The sequence below is a fragment of the Triturus cristatus genome, chromosome 2_2, assembly GCF_964204655.1.
Source record: "Triturus cristatus chromosome 2_2, aTriCri1.1, whole genome shotgun sequence".
Lineage (NCBI taxonomy): Eukaryota > Metazoa > Chordata > Amphibia > Caudata > Salamandridae > Triturus > Triturus cristatus.
In genome coordinates, this window is record NC_140582.1 from 843,543,047 (window position 1) to 843,562,348 (window position 19,302).

Below are 19,302 nucleotides of genomic sequence, written 5' to 3' on the forward strand. Positions count from 1 at the left end.
GAGCCTCCTTTAAGGCAACCTTCAAGTAGCGAGGGCTCTTAGAGCAGTCACGGTGAAACCATTTTGGGTCCAGTGAACTAATATTTGTCACAGGGACCCTTAGTAGTGCTAACACTTTCTAGACAATACTCACAAATGCTGACAAGATGGCCCCACCCGAAGAGCTTGGATCCAGGCATGCAGATAGCTCCTACCTGCAGCCTGTAAAATGGGACACTTTAAATTGCATAGGGCCCACCTGAGGCCATCCGAATCTCCATCCTTGGGCAGGGAGAGAGAGACCACTTTGCACCTCAGCCATGGGGGCTAATAGCAGTTACTCTGCCAATGGCGAGAGAGAGAGGGTTGTGATCACTAATAGGGCTGTGAACTATATTAAAATTTGAAATAAGCAAAAACGAAGGAGCTGATACAAATCTAGAATAGAACGCTGGGAGAATGTGTGAATTAGAAGAGAATACTGGCTTCTCCATTGCAAAGACGAAGTTGCAGGTGTAGAAGAGAGCATTGAGCCTTGAACCCTCCTGTGTGTGAACCGTGTGAAGCCCTTCAACCAACATAGATTTGGGCTTAATCGTAACCGGATCTAAGAGGTAATCACACAAGTGACAGTTAAAATCACCCACGAATATGAGCTTCTCCCTCCCAGAACCATGCCCAGTCAGGGATTCAATAGTGGAGCATATAGAAGAGATGTTAGATACCTCGCCCAGTCCAGCTTTTGCATTGTAAAAATGTATTAATACTAGCGGTGTGAAACCAGGGGCGGATAGCTTCAACACCTGCAACAAATGTGAGTCTCATTCAAGATCCTTTACATTCCCACATAACCTCACGGCAACAAAAATAATCAGTCCCCCTTTAGCCCTCCCAGCTGCTTAGGGCACTGCAGGGGAGAATAGGTTTTATATCCTTCTAGAATAAAGGTGTTAGAGATTACTCAGGGTGGCAAATCTGTTTGATGAGGTCAGAGCTGGGGGCACCAGCAGGGCAGCTATAAATCTACCCTGTGGAGACAGACCATTCCAGGTTTGTGAAAAAAGCCTAGCGGGAGTGCCTGGACATTTGTTGGTTTGGAGGGCCTACGTGAGCCAAAAGTAGTTAAGACAAGCGCAGCAATGGTAGGTTTATTAAAATGTACCACATCCCAGTCCTCCGGTCATCTCTTATTATCAGACCCCAACAAGTTAACCCTACGGACCATGTTAATGGAACCATAGATCTCCATGTCTATGTTAGAATGCAAGTTAAACCATTGCACCACTTTATTTTTCATCTCCTCAAAGGATTCAGGTGTCGAGTTATTCCAAGGGGGGGCATTCCCTAGAACTACCACATACGGGGCGCTTCCGGAGGCAGGTCAATCACCGCCCCTGCTTTGAGGGATGGGGATGAGTTACTATAGAAGGGAAAGACCCATCTCTAAGTGCTGAGGGGCAGAGGAAACACCTGTTGATATCCTGAACATCCGGGGAGCTTGGGGTAAAGAGACTGGTTCATTAGAGTGCACAGCTAATATCTGTGGCAAGGCTAAATCATTGGGGTTAATCACAACACCTGGTAGGGCGCACTGACTCAGGTGAGGAGCTACAGCATTATTCATATGGTCCAGGATCTGCGAGACTTGAGATTCAATCAGTGCTACCTTGACATGATTGGGTCAAATTTGGCATTCAAGACACCATTAAGCTCATACAAATAATCATCATGCAGAAGATCTAGTCGCGGGAGCAATGTGACAATGGTTCTATCTGAATACCCATATTATCTGAGGTACATCTCTGCTTAGGGGCTGCCACATGTCTCCTGTGCTTACACCTTGGGTTTACAAAAGCGCTTGATTGAGTGAGTTCCTGGGGTTGTCCCATTAACACCCCTACTCTCAGAGGTGAGGCTATATCCACTGGGGTTCTGTCCTGGTCGCCCTCCGACACACTAGTAACAACTGTGCCATATGGCTCCAACAACATGGTAGGAACATCAGGCACACTAGGTGGACAGGGGGAGATTGGGGGACAGCCATCCTTAGTTAGGGATAGCCTTCTTTCAGCCAGCTCAATCTCCTTTGTTACAACCCCAACTGTTCATGTCACAAATCCCTCAATGCTGGTAACTCGTGAGGCTGCTTTTCTTTCCCCCATATTCCAGACAAGTCAAGAAAAAAAAATGATAGATACAAAAAACGGGGCACTATATGCAGGGGTCTTCCCTAATGTACAACAAATATATTAGATGCAGAAACTCCCTCTACCTCCAAATAACACCCTATAAGCAGGTGTTTTAAAGTCAAAACAAAGGTCTCCCACTAGAGAATCAGCATATGTCTATGCCTCCAATATAATATAATCACAGTGCGACTCTGGGCAATGGGGTAAAATGTCTTTCAACACACCATGAGTTTGGCTCTTGAGGCGCTTGAGGAACCAAGTCACAACCAGGTTAAGGCCCATCAGGCAATATGGACAAAGGCAAACCAAGAAAAAATAAATGTACCTTTGTGCACCACACACACAAGTTAATACAGCTGGAGAGACTTGGTAACAACGAGCGCTAATGGGCGAAGGACGGTCCTGCCCTTGGCCCCAGCTTAGCCCAGTCATGCTTTCCCGCATGGTGGGTTTTGAAAATGCGCTTTACAGTGCTCTGTGGCCAGCAACAGAGAGCAGGTATGTCGAGGGGCCGCCTCCAAAGCCCCTGCTGAATCCTGGGAATTGAAGTCCCTCAGCAAATCACTCCCGCACAGCATGTCTTGAAAATGATCTTGAAAAATCATGGTAGTAGTTGCACTTGATGCAGTTTGGATGACAGCAGAAGTGGTAAATATAGGATTACTGTAAACTTTGAGTGAAGGAATACGTTTGGCGGTGATGATAGTGGATTATTTTAGGAGGTGGTTAAAGGAAGGATTAGTGAAGGTGGTGACCAGTACATTTGTGTGATTAATGAAGAATATATTTATGAGAGAAGGAAGCACGTGTCAAGCGATGTATATTCCCAAGGGCAAAGGTATGTTGGAACAGATTAATAGAGTGATATAAGTGATTTCGAGGCTGGCTTTAAGTAGTATGGCTTTGGAGGAGGTGGTGTATGCCTACAAGTTTACATGCAGTGGAGTAACTAGTGTAATCCTGAATGAAGTAAAGAGGTGATAAAGGTAGGGACAAAGATGTTTGTTAGTGTTACATTTGCACTAATCTGGAAATCTGGATCCAGCAGGAGCAATGCTAATCTCCTCACTTCCTTGAACTTCCTTGAACCCACTGACAACCATGTCAGGATACTAGGCTGGCCACCAGTTGACCCAGGAAAAGGGAAATTGGACAAGAGAGTGAAACAGAGACACTAGATGCCTTCACTCTGTTCTTATCGCTGAGCTCGACCTGCCCTGCAGAAGTGTTGCTATTATAAACCAATTGATAACTCGTATAGTATTCCACCATTTAAATTCCTTGTCACTGTTTCTACGATGACGTATGATATACCTTGGGCCCGATTCACAGAATTAACTTAAGACAAAATCCTAACTTACTACTTTTGGTATTCACAGAATGCACTTACTACATTTGATATTCACAGAATGCACTTACTACTTTTGGTATGCACAGAATGGATTTACGACTACTAACTTTACGTCCGCACTCGGGCCAGAAATTCCAGCCCGGAGGTGGAGCTTCCGGCCCGGAGGCGGGGCTTCCGGCCCGGAGGCAGAGCTTCCGGCCCGGAGGTGGGGATTCCGGCCAGTGGCGGAGATTTAGCCATGGCCAAAATCTCCACCTCCGGGCCGGAAGCTCCGCCTCCGGGACGGAAGCTCTGCCTCCGGGCCGGAATTTCCGGCCCGAGTGCGGACGTAAAGTTAGTAGTCGTAAATCCATTCTGTGAATACCAAAAGTAGTAAGTGCATTCTGTGAATATCAAAAGTAGTAAGTGCATTCTGTGAATACCAAAAGTAGTAAGTTTAGGATTTTGTCTTAAGTTAATTCTGTGAATCGGGCCCACTGCCAATAACGGTTCTATTTCATCTAAGAACGTCTCGAAATGGGGTGTCGTTTTAAACTGGAAGAATTGCATGGTAAATCTTCTATGGGAACTGCTTGAAATTACCTTATCTCTGACAAATTCCCAGAATAAAATTTTGATCTCACGTTTTGACATAGGAGTTAGCAGAGTTGGATTCAACCAATATCTGCCCAATCCTAGGTCCAAAAGCCATGATCTAATGTGAGACAACCAAGGAAAAGAAACTTGGGTGTCAAGTGCCAGGAGTTTGATAAGTGATTCTCTATACACTGATTGTTCCGGTGTAATCCAAGTTCTGATCCAGAACGACAGTGTTCTCCAGGTTGCTAGGTACTCCAAGCGTTTAATACCCAGATCGTAAGTCAGGGGGCTCAGTGGAGTATGTTGGGGAAGGGCAACAAACATTCTCAAAATGTTATTTTCGGCAATAGTTAAGGATTTAAGAGTGCCACTTCCCTAAATCAACGCACCGTATAGGGCGGCAGTTTGAGCTCTGGCCTTATATACTTCCAGAGCAGGAGTGATGACTTTAGAGGATGTTGCTGATTTTTTTTTTACAATGGGGATAGAGTTTTGTGTTAGAATAGCCTTCGACTTCTCTATCTGTGCGGCCCAGGAAAGTTTAGAGTCTAAAGTGACCCCCAAGTATACGAAATTTGATACTCGTTCCAGTTCTATGCCATTCAAATATAATTTGTTCTTAAAACTTCTATGTGGCCTTATAGTCATTTATTTCGTTTTTGTAGGGTTCACCTCAAGACCTTTTACTTTACAATATTCATTAAGGCTGTTAAGCAGATTCTGCAAGCCACCAGGTGTTTGGGACAGCAAGATGGTATAATCCGCAAATGTTAGGGCATAGATGTGATTACCTCCCAATTTTGGTGAATCATGCACACAGTTTTGGAGATGTTTAACCAAATCATTTACATACAAGAGAAAGAGGGTCGGCGCCAGGACACAGCCCTGGCGCACTCCCCTCTTAACTGGTATCACATCAGTAAGCTCACCTCTTTTGCCCCATCGTACTTTGGAGTAGTTGTCTTGGTGTAACCTGATAATTTGAATTAAGATCTCGTCAGGTACACCCTGCTGGTGTAAGGATTCCCACAACTGGGCCCTTGGAATGGAGTCAGATGCCATCTTTAGGTAAATAAAGGCGACATATAGGTGGCTGGATCTTAATCTTGTATATTTCCAATTTATGATCATCAATCTAAATATCTGGTCTATTGTGCTTTTTTTTTGTCTGTAACCAGCTTGACATGATGATAGTATGTTTTCTTCTGTCATCCAGTCAGTGAGCCTAGTTAAGATTTGTTTGGCATAAACCTTCTGTAGGACATCTATCAGGCTTATGGGCGTCCTAACTTTACTACTCCTAAACTGAGAAAAATCCTGACTTTAAGACTTCCGGTATTCACAGAAAGCATTTAGGAGTCCTATACTACTCCTAAACTGAGAAAAATCCTAACTTTAAGACTTTCGGTATTCACAGAAGGCATTTAGGAGTCTTAAAGTTAGGACTCCTAACTTCTGTGAATACCAAAATGAGAAAATGCCTTCTGTGAATACCAAAATGGTAGTAAGTTTAGGATTATGTCTTAAGTTAGTTCTGTGAATCGGGTCCTGCATAACTAATTAAAAACCGAAAATATATAATATTTAAAAAAAAAACACTGCAATAACATTATTTAAATTGAAACAAACAATTATCAAAAATAGCATTACTTCACAAAAATAAGAATGCAAAATTAAAACAAACTTAAAATACAATATATTTTAAAATTATTTCATAAAATTAGATCTTATAAAATTAAAAAAGAAATTCATAGAACAAGTAGACTTGTAGGCATCAGATTTTCTATTCCCACTCCAATGTAAGCAATAGTAGGGAAAGTATTGGCCTTAAAACGGGTCTAGTGTATTATTCCCAGTCAATCATAAACAACAGAAAGGAATGTGTTGACCTTTGGAGACGTCAAGCTTACTACTGATACTTCAACATAAGAGAGTATGTTGCTGATTGAACAACGTAAATGTACTAATTTCCCACAAAACATATTTACATAAAATATATTTTAAGAAATATACTTTAAAAAATTATATTTGTTTACATTACATAATTCATAAAAATAATTATAAATTAAGATTAATACATTAACAATCAATAATACAACAATCAAAAACATATTCACCAATTACAAATATTCCAAAAACATGCATATTTAATACACTTCCCAACCTACTACTCTAAAAATCCAACACCCATAAAATGAAATTAAAATAATACTTGAAAATAATTAACAATACAAATTAATTTAACAAATAGCACTAAAATAAATATTTAACAAATAGCACTAACAATTAATAATGTCAAGATACAAACATTTACTATACAAATTGTTAAAAACAATGAAATAATTTTCAACATCAATAAACTAATTAATACATTATCAATTACAGCAACTAATTACCATTTTATCTAACAGTATCTATTATATACTTTTCAAAATTTATAATCAATTTAACAAATTGAAAATTAAAAAAACAATTATAAGCATTTATATATAGATGTTAAGAGAAAATTCAATCAATTCTCCTACAAACCCAGCAAACCGCCAATACCTTCACATAAAATGAAAACAATTCTTTAAATATAGTAGCAATCAATAAACTATACTAAAATATTATAAACACATCATTAAAATTATAACTTACAAATAAAAACAAATACAACTCATCAAAATAATTAAAAACACTTATTACATACAACTATTTTTTTTAAACGGAATAAATTAATTAAAAACGATGTTCTTACCTTCTATGTTCTGTCCTATGGTATATTTGCCATCACAATAGGCCTGACACTATATTTATGTCAAACGAAATTTGTGAGTCAATATCTTGGCAGTTACCCAGTTCTGACTCTGCTGCTCATTGGAACAGACCATCTTGATATGTGAGGCTGGGGCCCCTGCCATATTGGAACGCAAACAGTCCCTGTCAAAAATAATATTTGAGAGGAGGCAGGGAACATGAATACAACATTTGGCAGTGCAGTGGATAGCTTAATTCCTGGTAATTCTCAAATGTGCCATCAGAATCTCCACTTTTAGTTCCAGGTTTGAAAAATAGCTTGTTGAATTACACATAGATATAGCCTGCCTCCTTTTATTATTAAGATTTACATTCTACGCTTGATCTCTCTTATAACCCTTGAGCTTCCTGATAAAATTGTAATGTAATCATGAATATAAGCTAAGGGTACTCAACTGCTGGTGGAGATCAAAGTAAATAACTGTGTGAGTGTAGAACAACTCTCCCAACAGTTAAGAATTGGATGACTGTAAGCAGGACGATTCCTAATAGTTACTTATTATTATCACTAACACTTGAATCGTAATAATTACAAACTTGAAACGTTTCCAAGTGATCCACTGTGGCACAGCTCAGGCCATAAGGGCTGTACGAAATGCTCATATGTCCATGAAGAAATACAGTTCTGAGGTCATAACTTATTAAAAGTGACAGCAATTACTTTGAACTTTTCCACATAAAGTTGTCTGAAACACACAAATCAGAACACTGATGTCAAATTATGTTTTGAATAACTGGACTTACTATTTCATTTCAAAAGCCTATGTGGAGCAAAAGGAGGAAGGTGGCTGATAGAAATGTATTTGCCTCTGCCGGAAACTTGGGAATGCACCTTTTTTTTCTGGTTTCGGATTGTTTTGCATTTTTATTGCACAACTTAGGCAAGGAAGGTTTGTTGCATTTTGAGATGTTTTATGATTCTATAGAAGGAGTAAAGGAGCGAGTTCTTCCTCAGAAAGTATGCCCTCCGCTGTGTAATTTTTCCTAAAAAATCACAAGACTGTGACACCACAGATTAGGAAAAGATGGAAGATGGAAAATTAGGTTTGGGAGCTCATGTAGGTTTTGGCAGTCGTCTGTTGTCAATGACATAATAAAATTCTTCCTTGAATACTCTAACAAACTCCTTTTCTTGATGCTCAGTACTTAAAGATGCTCAGAATAGGAAATTAGCAAATATGAATCTAAACACCCTAGGCAGTCTAGATATTGCAAAAACATAATGATAACCATAGTGACCTATTCTGAAAGGGAACTCAGTGTGCACAATATTTATAAAAACATGTTAAAGTTTTATTTTATACAAATTACAATATCTTTTTATATATCTGTATATCTTCATTAGAACCAATGATGTATGTATGATATCAGATTATGATGCAAAAATACAGTACATTATACAACAAATGCATATAGATGACAAATCAGTATACAATATAACAGACATAATTGCACATAAACAAGGACAAATACGGTGGCTGTAGTCGAGATCTTCTCAACGCACGTTTCGACGCTAAAAAGCGTCTTCATCATGAGAGCCACAAATTCTTTCCCTTCATAGGTAACGTTGATATATTGATAGCCAATAGCGACCAATTGTGGGTATAAAAACTACAATAATAATGAAGTGAAGTGATCAGTAGGAAAATGCCACTGGATCCAGACAAGGGACACTTTGGGCCATTAAAAACTCAGGAAGATACTGAAACAGGATTCCAACGAATGGAAAAAACACACGAGTCAATGGATAAGCCCCAATGTCCACTGTATTGATAGCGTATACGCGGTTAAACCAGGCTTTAAACGATTATCATCGGGTAGAGGAAAGTTGCATCCAAAATGCACAGGATGTCAAGCACCGAACTTCTCAACTGTCGAGCTACATTCAGAAAGCGGACCGCTGGCATTATGCCAGGATGTCAAGCACCAAACTTCTCAACTGTCGAGCTACATTCAGAAAGTGGACCGCTGGCATTATGCCAGGATGTCAAGCACCGAACTTCACAACTGTCGAGCTACATTCAGAAAGTGGACCGCTGGCATTATGCCAGCGGTCCGCTTTCTGTATGGAGCTCGACAGTTGAGTAGTTTGGTGCTTGGCATCCTGTGCGTTTTGGATGCAACTTTCCTCTACGCGATGATAATCGTTTAAAGCCTGGTTTAACCACGTATACGCTATCAATACAGTGGACATTGGGGCTTATCCGTTGACTCGTGTGTTTTTTCCATTCGTTGGAATCCTGTTTCAGTATCTTCCTGAGTTTTTATTGGCCCAAAGTGTTCCTTGTCTGGATCCAGTGGCATTTTCCTACTGATCACTTCACTTCATTATTATTGTAGTTTTTATACCCACAATTGGTCGCTATTGCTATCAATATATCAACGATTACCTATAAAGGGAAAGAATTTGTGGCTCTCCTGATGAAGACGCTTTTTAGCGTCGAAACGCGCGTTGAGAAGATATCGATTACAGCCGTCTTTGTCCTTGTTTATGTGCAATTATGTCTGTTATATTGTATACTGATTTGTCATCTATATGCATTTGTTGTATAATGTACTGTATTTTTGCATCATAATCTGATATCATACATACATCATTGGTTCTAATGAAGATATATAGATATATAAAAAAAAATTGTAATTTGTATAAAATAAAACTTAAACATGTTTTTATAAATATTGTGCACACTGAGTTCCCTTTCTGAATAGGTCACTATGGTTATCATTATGTTTTTGTAATATCTAGACTGCCTAGGGTGTTTAGATTCATATTTGCTAATTGCCTTGCCCTAGGAGACTTCTAGTCTTAGCAGGAGGTCCTTTATATATGCATTGCAGAATAGGAAATTACTCATGCACCTGTTCAGGAAACAGATGTGATACTGCGCAAAACTTCAACCTTGATTCTTCTTCTGTAAAGGGCTCGTTGGAGCACCATAAACAGATACCTCACTGGCCTGGCCTGCATGGACACAAAGGGCCCGATTCACAGACCTAACTTAAGACAAAATCCTAAACTTACTACCATTTTGGTATTCACAGAATGCACTTACTGCTTTTGGTATTCACAGAATGCACTTACTACTTTTGGTATTCATAGAATGGATTTACGACTACTAACTTTACGTCTGCACTCGGGCCGGAAATTCCAGCCCGGAGGCGGGGCTTCCGGGCCAGAGGCGGAGATTCCGGTCCAGAGGTGGAGATTTTGGCCATAGCTAAATCTCCGCCAGAGGCCGGAATCCCCACCTCCGGGCCAGAAGCTCCGCCTCCGGCCCAAAAGCCCCGCCTCCGGGCCGGAAGCTCCGCCTCCGGGCCAGAATTTCCGGCCCGGGTGCGGACGTAAAGTTAGTAGTGGTAAATCCATTCTGTGAATACCAAAAGTAGTAAGTGCATTCTGTGAATACCAAAAGCAGTAAGTGCATTCTGTGAATACCAAAATGGTAGTAAGTTTAGGATTTTGTCTTAAATTAATTCTGTGAATCGGGCCCCTTGTGATTAGCTCTGTATTTCCAATGCTGTAAAGGCAGGTGAAACTGGGACCTTCTAGAGCTGAACTACAAATAAAACCTCTATAATGAAAGCAAGGAAATACATAAAACACTAATTTCTATATTGATAATAACCTTCAGTGATTCATAAATTAAGACTGTTCTCTGATTAATTCTTAATGTAACACGTTCATCAGCTGCAACATTATGAAAACACATTAGTATTTGTACCTTTCCTCTTGGTAACAGGGAACCACTTCCTGGATCACTACCACTATTTTAATCCATACACGAGACAAGTAAATAATAAACATGTCTGTACAAATTTGGAATTCTTCTCATTCCCTTCATAGACCAGTAAGTGCAATCAGAGGTCATAATCCTTGAAAGATTGCCTTCAGTAATAATGTGCAAAAGGCAAAAGTCTAACCCTTGATCTCAAGTGCTATCCAGAATACTACTCTGGATCCAGTACGTTTTGAAAACTCCAGGAGTAGGACTTTGAATTCTAAACTCTTCCAATAACGGTCTGGCTTCAGCAACCAATTATTCTGATTGCCTAGCGAAGAGCACTCTGACATACAACGATATCACGCTCGATTAATATAAGATGGCAGCCACCATTGCAAGTCTCGTGAGAGGTCAGCGTACCCTGGTCTTATAGGCTGCCTTGACTCCATCTTAATGTTTCACAAAGTGTGTGGGTTGGCGACCTAAAGCCTCACACCAAGCGGTGCCCAAACTCTGCATGTAACACTGCCCTCCTCTTCTGTGAACAACCCATGCATCCAGGAAGTTCGGAAGCACGCGTCTCCTTACGTGTCCTGTATGTAAAAGTGAAGGAAGTCTGCAGATCATGATAACGTGGAAGACGGGAAAGTATGGGTTGATTATAGAGTGATTGGAATGTGCAGAAAGGAAAATCAGGAAGTATATAAGTATGATATAATGCGAAAAGAAATGTGAACGGTGTAGAGTATACGGTGAGTCAAAAGGTTAGGGTAAAAAATCTAGGGTCATTTTCTCTTGAAGGTGTAATTTCACAATGAGAAGAGGTGATTAAGATAGGGAAATTATATACAGGATTGTTGGTGGGAGTGACTAAAGGGTTATTCTAAGGAATACGATTGAGAGTAGATGTAAGGGGTGAGTGATGCTCAAGCATGGGTTAAATTAGGAAAAGGCATATTAGACTACCAAATACATATGATCATTTAATTTGTTTGAATTGATGGATTTCATTTGCTCATATTTAATTTTTTCCTTTGTTTCGTGAAAATAGTTTACATAACTCATTGTTAATGGGTGTTTTTAACTGAAGGAGTTCTCTTGTAATGCAGAGCATGGGCTATTTGGGAATGGATCAGATATCACGCTGGAGCCTGTAGATGTGAATGGAGGTTCTTTGTTTGTGTGGGGATCTATAAAGACATACATGTACAAGTGGTCCTGTAAACATATACAATTGGGGGTTTCCGCACTAGCCCTTCTAAGTGGATTCTCAGTTACAAACGAAAATTAATTGGAAGTGGAAATGAATATGAATGAAAGTGAAATGAAGAAAGGTGATATACGTCTTTTGAAAAATTACAAATCATGTGCCATTGCAAACTCAAATATTGATGGCAGGCTTTTACTTTCTATAGTGTGCAGTAAAAGTGCACTAATTTGCCAACATTTTATCAAAGAATCCTTGGTGAGGATGAACCGCTGACACCTCGGAAGGGTAAGGCTTGGAAGGCGCATTGTGAAAGTATTGGAGCATTTCATTAGTTCTCCTCAGAACCTCTGTATTGTAGGCCAATTTATGCAGATGTTTTGCTATGAGCCTTTTGGGAATGTTGGTTTGGCTCACTTAGTGCAACTATGTATGCCCCACTACTTTCAAAGGTCACATCTACCACTGCCTGCCAACTCTGCCATGTGTTTGTTTAGAGACAGCAGGCCTAGAGGCCTGTCGGCTGAAGCACGAATGCAGTTGAAAACAGCCAGGCAACCACATCCATTACTGGAAAACCTGTCACATGACTGCAGAGGGGATGGCCCTTCAGAGGCCTCTTCATCCACAGCTCCTGAAGGTCATAGTTCACCAACAGAGTGCCAGTGTTTACATTCTGTAAGACCGTGAAGCCCTCCTCCTCTGACATCTGCACAACTGCCATCCTCACAGGTAACCACAGTAACAGCCACTGCTTTCCTAGTCATAGCTGCCAAGTTCCCCAGGCCCGTGTGTGATGTGCTGGACCAGTACAGGTTATTTCTTTGAATTCTGGGACTTTTAGTACTGTTTAATAATGGAGACTACAACTCCCAGAATTCAAAGAAAAAATCTGCACTCAGTGCTTAATCTTTATTTTGTAGGTAAGTGCCCAGGCTCTTCTTGGGAGGCCACTGCAGCCTACACCACCCATTGCCCCTGTTAGCTCTGCCAATGACAGTATCAACACAACTACAAACCATTACAATCCTTCAAGTGTGACAATTCAGCCTATTCTATGCCATCCAAAGCTACAATAATTGCATTAGCAGCAGATGTTTTTTTTAAAATGTATATTGATTTGTTAAACACTGGTGTTATGCTCATCTCAAAATTTAACATACAGCGCCCCCTTGTGGTGGACTGTCACTAGAGCTGATGCTGACAATTAAGTGCTGAGCACCAGAAACCACCTGCTCAAATTAAGTATTGCCTGTACTGGAGCAGCACATAATGCATGGACCTGGGAAACTTGACAGGGTTGCACAATGAATAATCAAAGAGGCAATTGAACGAGGTCAATATGTCTGCTATTAGGTTTTACAATATTCTATGTAACAGAACCATGCATAGCTTTGACATGTAATGATAAAAAAAAGTCAGTGCTTGCCACATCTGTCGCCATGGAACGCAGTTACGCTGCTTCACGTATCTGAGGGCGGGACGTGTGACATAACGCGTTTTAAATTGGGTCGATCAGGCGCGCCAAGCACTCTTTAGCCTGTCAGACTAATTTGTTTCAGGGGAAAGCCTCATCAATAGATTGTATCGATGATGTCACCGTTAGTCACTCTAGTAAAGTGTTCCAGCACTTGGCACTTTGTTTTTAATCGCCGGCCGGATGGATCGTATCTGGGACTGATGACAGGGAGAGGACGTTCCTTAGAAGCAGAACACAAACGTCCTTTTGAAAGCCACAGCAAGGTTATATTATATAAGCGCTTTAAAAAATGTAATCAAGGAAAGTTATTTCCATCACAAATTAGTTGTGTTCCTGAATCTGTTGTTAGGACTTTTCTGCAGATCATATTACTTGTAGTAAGCTTTCAATTAAAATATAGTTATTGTTATTTATTTACTTATCTATTTATTATTTTTTATAAAAACACCCTGTCTAGAGTGGATTAAGCAGGAAGCCAGCTGACGTTTGCAGAGACGAGGAGCGAACCAGGTGAGTGTTTATGTGTCTTATAAACGTTAAGAAGTCATTTTGATAGTTTGTTAAATATATTTTTGAACTGCTGTGTACCACAGAAGCCCATACTTTATACAGCATGCACATACTTTGCGTCAAATTCTGAAAATATAATTTTTGATTGTGATACTTTGTCAAACTATTCAATAAAATTGCACAAAAATGTACACAGCAGTTTTGTATCTTCTGGACTAGACCATATATATTGTTTCTGTAGCTCTTCATCTCTCATGGGCTTCCCTAGGTTCTCTCTTCTTTTCCAAATGCTGAATTCAATCCTGAGCTTTAGTTTGCCACTGGCACAAGTTTATCACACCAGATTGTTTACATACTTTGTTTGATTTCACTTTACTTAGTGCTCTATGAATATGGCACATTACAACGTGATGCATTACATCGCGTGCTTTTACAACGTGGTCGTTACAACGACTGCGTTGTTAGCAGGGCCGGACTGGCCATAGCGGGCACCGGGCAATTCCCCGGTGGGCCGCACGGGAGGGGGCCGGTATTGGGCCCCTGGGGGCCGTTTTAGTTGCAGGGCCGTTTTTGCAGCATAGCTGCAAAATCAGGCCTGTAACAAAATCGGCGAGCACTTTGCCAGGGCCGGTTTTGGATCCCAGTCCGGCCCTGGTTGTTAGTACGTGATGCATTTACATCGGAAGTCATTACAGCGACTTGCACTAGGGGGCGCGCTGGACTTAGGAATAGTATTATTTACTATTCCTACTCCAGTTTGCGTAACAGTAGGGAAGGTGTTGGAATTCATTTCCAATACCTCAGCGCCCACGAGTGCAAGTCATTGTAATGACTTGCGATGTAAATGCATTGTGTACTAACAACGCGGTCGTTGTAACGACTGCGTTGTAATACTAACGTGACGTAAGGACAGCATTGTAAACGCTGTTTCTCTTGCTGTACAGACCATATAAGTGGCGTTGCCCCTCAGTATGTGCATATAGACAACATGTGATATACTTTGATAATATAGGAGGCAGAAAGGACAGAGGGATTCTAAAGCACAGAATGGGGTGAAGCCCCTTAAAAATAAGTAGGGCTCATTAGCACAGGCAGTGCACAACACATAAGTGGACACGAATGTCTCTTCCTCTGACCTCTGACCTCAGACTGAAAGTGATAGCGTCCCTGTAAGTAGGGGGAGACCGTCCACTTGAAAACACCCTCTTCTCGAGCTCTAGCCTCAATGATTCTAGCAGCGGTGGGTTTGGTGCTAATTATGTGGCAAAATTACTGGGTGGGTGCAAAATAGTGGGGGTGGTGAAGAGCTCTTGGGGCATTAGATATTTTTTAATAGGTGTATTTAATCAGTTCTCCTAAAACCAGGACATTGCTTTGAGCTCTCACAGGCATCTGTCATCAGTTCCATATGCTTAGATTCCACTAACGATAATCCAGCAGCACAGTATGCAGCATTGTGTGGATTTATTTCCAGAAATGCAGATTTCCTAGCTGGTTAGCGAAGGAGAATCCTGATTTTATTAAAGACACAGAGGTGAGCATTATGCAATCTTCTCTTGCTGTTTTATTTCAATTGCCACAATTTATAGAAAGCTAGATGAACCCTAATGCTGCACTTTTGGGCAGGAAGTGGAAACAAAGAAAGACTAAACATATTTTATATATAAAAACTCTGACATCCAAACTGGCTCTTTTCTTGGTGCCTGAAGTCAAAGACGATAATACAGAAAAAAACAGAAACAAGAGAAAGCCCAATAGAAAGAAAAGGGCTTCATCCTTTCTGTGGCCATCCATGAAAGCAAAATCCAAGTCTCGGTCTCGACCTTCCTCTGGGAAACTCTCCCCCATTCTTCTTAGGACACTGTTAGAGGGGGTGACATGGAACTATAACAAATACAAAGAGATTTAGATTTTGAACCGGGAGATAATTGAGTAGTGGGATAATACTCACCTTAAGGTCTTTAATAAAATCAAGACTGTCCTTCACCAGCCAGCTTGGAGAATCTGTATTACAAGGAGGCTACTTTTATGCATGTTGAAAGCACATCCACTGCTTGTAATGCAGCATGCTCTATAGGTGTACAGTAAAATATTCTAAACATACCCGAGGCCAATCAATGGATCTGACAATGGATAGTTGTAATATCTAAAGCCACCATCTGCCCGTCCTTAAGGGCAGAGGGACCATGCCCTTCGCCTCTTTTCCGACATAAAGTGTGTCTGACACACTTTATGTTCAGGTCAGAGAGCTAGGTGCTATACATGCGCTAAGTGCGCAGGCACTTGGCTGCCTGAGCTGTACTGTACCGGGATGAGAATGTCACTGCTACTGTGGGCATGCTCTCTTCAGCCTAGCAAAGCACTTGCAGGACTTCCCCATCATGATGAGGGGGAGCGTCATTGATAGCTTTAGGCATGGGTGCTTCAGTTTTAAGCCACGAAGTGCCCAGGTAAGTGTTATGTTTTTATTTAATGTTTGTGAGTGTGTGCGTGAATGTATGTGAATATGTGAGTGCATGATGTGAATGGGTGCGTATGAATGCATGGGTGTGAGCAAGTATGCATGTGTGCTTGTGTGGCCCCTCTGTCCCCCCTATGCTGTAATTACTGACCGCCACTGTCCACAACTCTAACATCAGAAATCCTCCTGAAGGAAAGAAGACAAAATAACAGAAACAACTTACCAGGTGATATTTTTAATGAGAGACCTTTCACTTTCCAACCATGCCTGGAATAACCAAAGTACCACATTCACATCCCACAGAGTAGAATATTGCTGTTTTGCTGGGTTCAAAAACCTAATACCCCTCAACAACGTGCATATTAAAGGGTGTTAACCCACTGGTTTATTGTCAGTCTTCTGATGTTTCACTGAAATGTGTTATGTTATATTATGTCATGCAGATTTAAAGAGTGCACTTTCACCCTTAAGGGTATCCTGTGGCTGAGCAGGGGTGAGTCTAGCAGACCTAGGGCATAGTGGGACTACTCGGAAACCCAGTTTTTCAGCTTTATGTGGACTTCGAGAAATGAGGAGGATGCTCTTATGTGTAGCAGCAGGCCATTCCACACTTAAGCAGTGATGTAGGAGAAGGCTTAACTACAGGGTCTGGTTTTATGTATGTGTAGGATGTGTGCAAGTAGGAGTCTGGACGAGTGGAGGATTTTTGAAGGCAGTTGCGATTTTTGAGGCATGCAGGGCCAATGTTGTATAGTGCCTTTAAAATGTGGGTGAGAACTTTGCATTGTTCTTTTTTGAGCCAGTGCAGCTCCGTCAGGTGAGGTGTGATGCGAGTGCGGCATGGGAGGTTGAGAGTGATTCTGGCTGTTGAGTTCAGAATGGTCTGCAGCCTTCTGTTGAGTTTTTTGTTGATCCCGGCCTAGAGAGTGTTCCCATAGTCCAGCGTGCTTGTGACAAGGGCGTGCATGACCCTTTTCAAGGTGTTCGTTGGGAGCCATTTGAAACATTTTCCCAGCATCTTCAGGCTATGGAAGCATCAGGTGGTGACGATATTGGGTTGTGTGGTCATGTCGAGTTTGCTGTCTAACCTGTGACCAATCATGATTCAATAAGACTTGCACTTCCAAGGAAGCTAGGAAATTAAGAACAGACATGACATCCAAAGAAAGGGGATCACAGTCCCTATTCAGACGTCTGCCGGGTGAGGCATTTTAGGCTAACTTTTCAGGCTTTGGGCGTACCCTGAGCTCAAAAGCTCTAATGAAATTAGCATCCGGCTCTGAAAAGCCAAGAATGTCCCAGGAAGCCCCAAAAGGTTATATGACACAACACTGTGACTGTTCTGTACAACCAGGTTGTAGAGCTGCCCCCTCCAGGCTCACAACTGACACAGGAAAATTGATAAAAGTAAAGTTTATCGCAAGCTCTAGAAGCAAAAGATAGCAGAGATGTTCTCTCCATAGAAGAGTTACTATGGCTATCTGAGCCTCTTGTCTGCAAATCTGAGCAAGACACCTGGATATCATTGCAAAAGATGGAAATCCATAGGAAACCAGGCACAACCAGTTTTAAGAGATCTATCATAAAAGGTACCCAATAATTGCTGATGGGTGAAAAAAAACCAGTTGTATATGTCAATCGCTGTAGTCCGAGATCACTTTCAAATACCAATCCGCTACCATGCTGTTTGGGCCTGGAAAATATTCTGCCTTTAGAGAGACTCCTTGATCTAGGTCAAACTCCCATAGAGAACATGCCAGGTCTGCAAGGACTTTTTTTTACCTCGTTCCCCCCAGGCAGATGACATAACGTGCCACCGCAAAGTAGTCCATGGGCAGAAGAACCATGTACATTGCCCTGCATTTCACAAAATTGCAGATCACAAATGAGCCTGCGAAATCCTCTAAACCATTTATGTGAATTGACAACTCCTTCCTTGACCATCTTCCACCAGTCAAGAACTCTCCACAGTAAGAATCCCATTCTCATAGGTTTGCATTGGATTCTAATACTAGTTTAGGGGATAAAGGAAAACCAGTGCAGCTATTCCAAGCACCCATGTGCTCTAGCCATCAAGAGATTACTTCGCTGGTGGAGCGATCCAGAAGAACCATGTCTGAATAGGAAAGACCCCTCTGGAAGTGTCTTTTTTTCATCCTTTAAGTGCTTGATAACAAATCCCAGGAATTATCACCTGAATTGAGGATGATAGAAGACCTAATAATCTTGCTAACTGACAGAGAAATACCTTTCAAAGCTTCAAAATTAGATTCAGCTTCTAACTGAGGAATAAAGTCTGATCTTTTTTGACTCACCACGAATCCTACACTATGAATGTGTTCTATTGCATAACAAACCTGAACCATTAATACTTCCTTCTGCTGATTTAGGAAAATCATATTGTCTGAATATGCCACCATCCTGATACTCTATTGTCTGAGAGCCTCCTCCACTAGTTTGAGGAGCTTGGTGAAACACCGTGGGGTAAAGGAAATACCAAAGGGAAGAGAGGTGAACCTGAAAACCTGACATAGCCACTGAAACTGGAGGGGCTTTCTGTGTGAACAAAATATGGGACCCATCAGAAAGGTATCCGATAGATCCATAGGGACCTTCTAGTCTCTTTGAAGAAGAATATCCCTGAGGTGTATTATCGTCTCCATCTTGAATTGGCAATACAGGACAAATTGGTTGAGATCTTTCAGATTATGACTGGGTGGAACCTTTTGTTCCTTTTTTCCTGACCAGAAATATGTTGCCTAGAAACTCAATTGGATCCAAACAACACTGCTCTATCACCCCATTAAAAAGATTTTTTTTTACCTCTGTATGAATTAGCTCCCGACTTCTTGGGAGAAATAAGTAGGATTTGGAAAGCGAGTTTGAGCTAGAGGGGAAACAAACTCTATTTGATAGCCTTGGACCTTCTGTTATTCCTAAGTGTTGGACCCGGCCTCGTGGCATGGTCCTTACCCCCGTGGATTGTGCCCGTTCTCCGCCCCGGTCTTCACGGGCCACCCTTCTG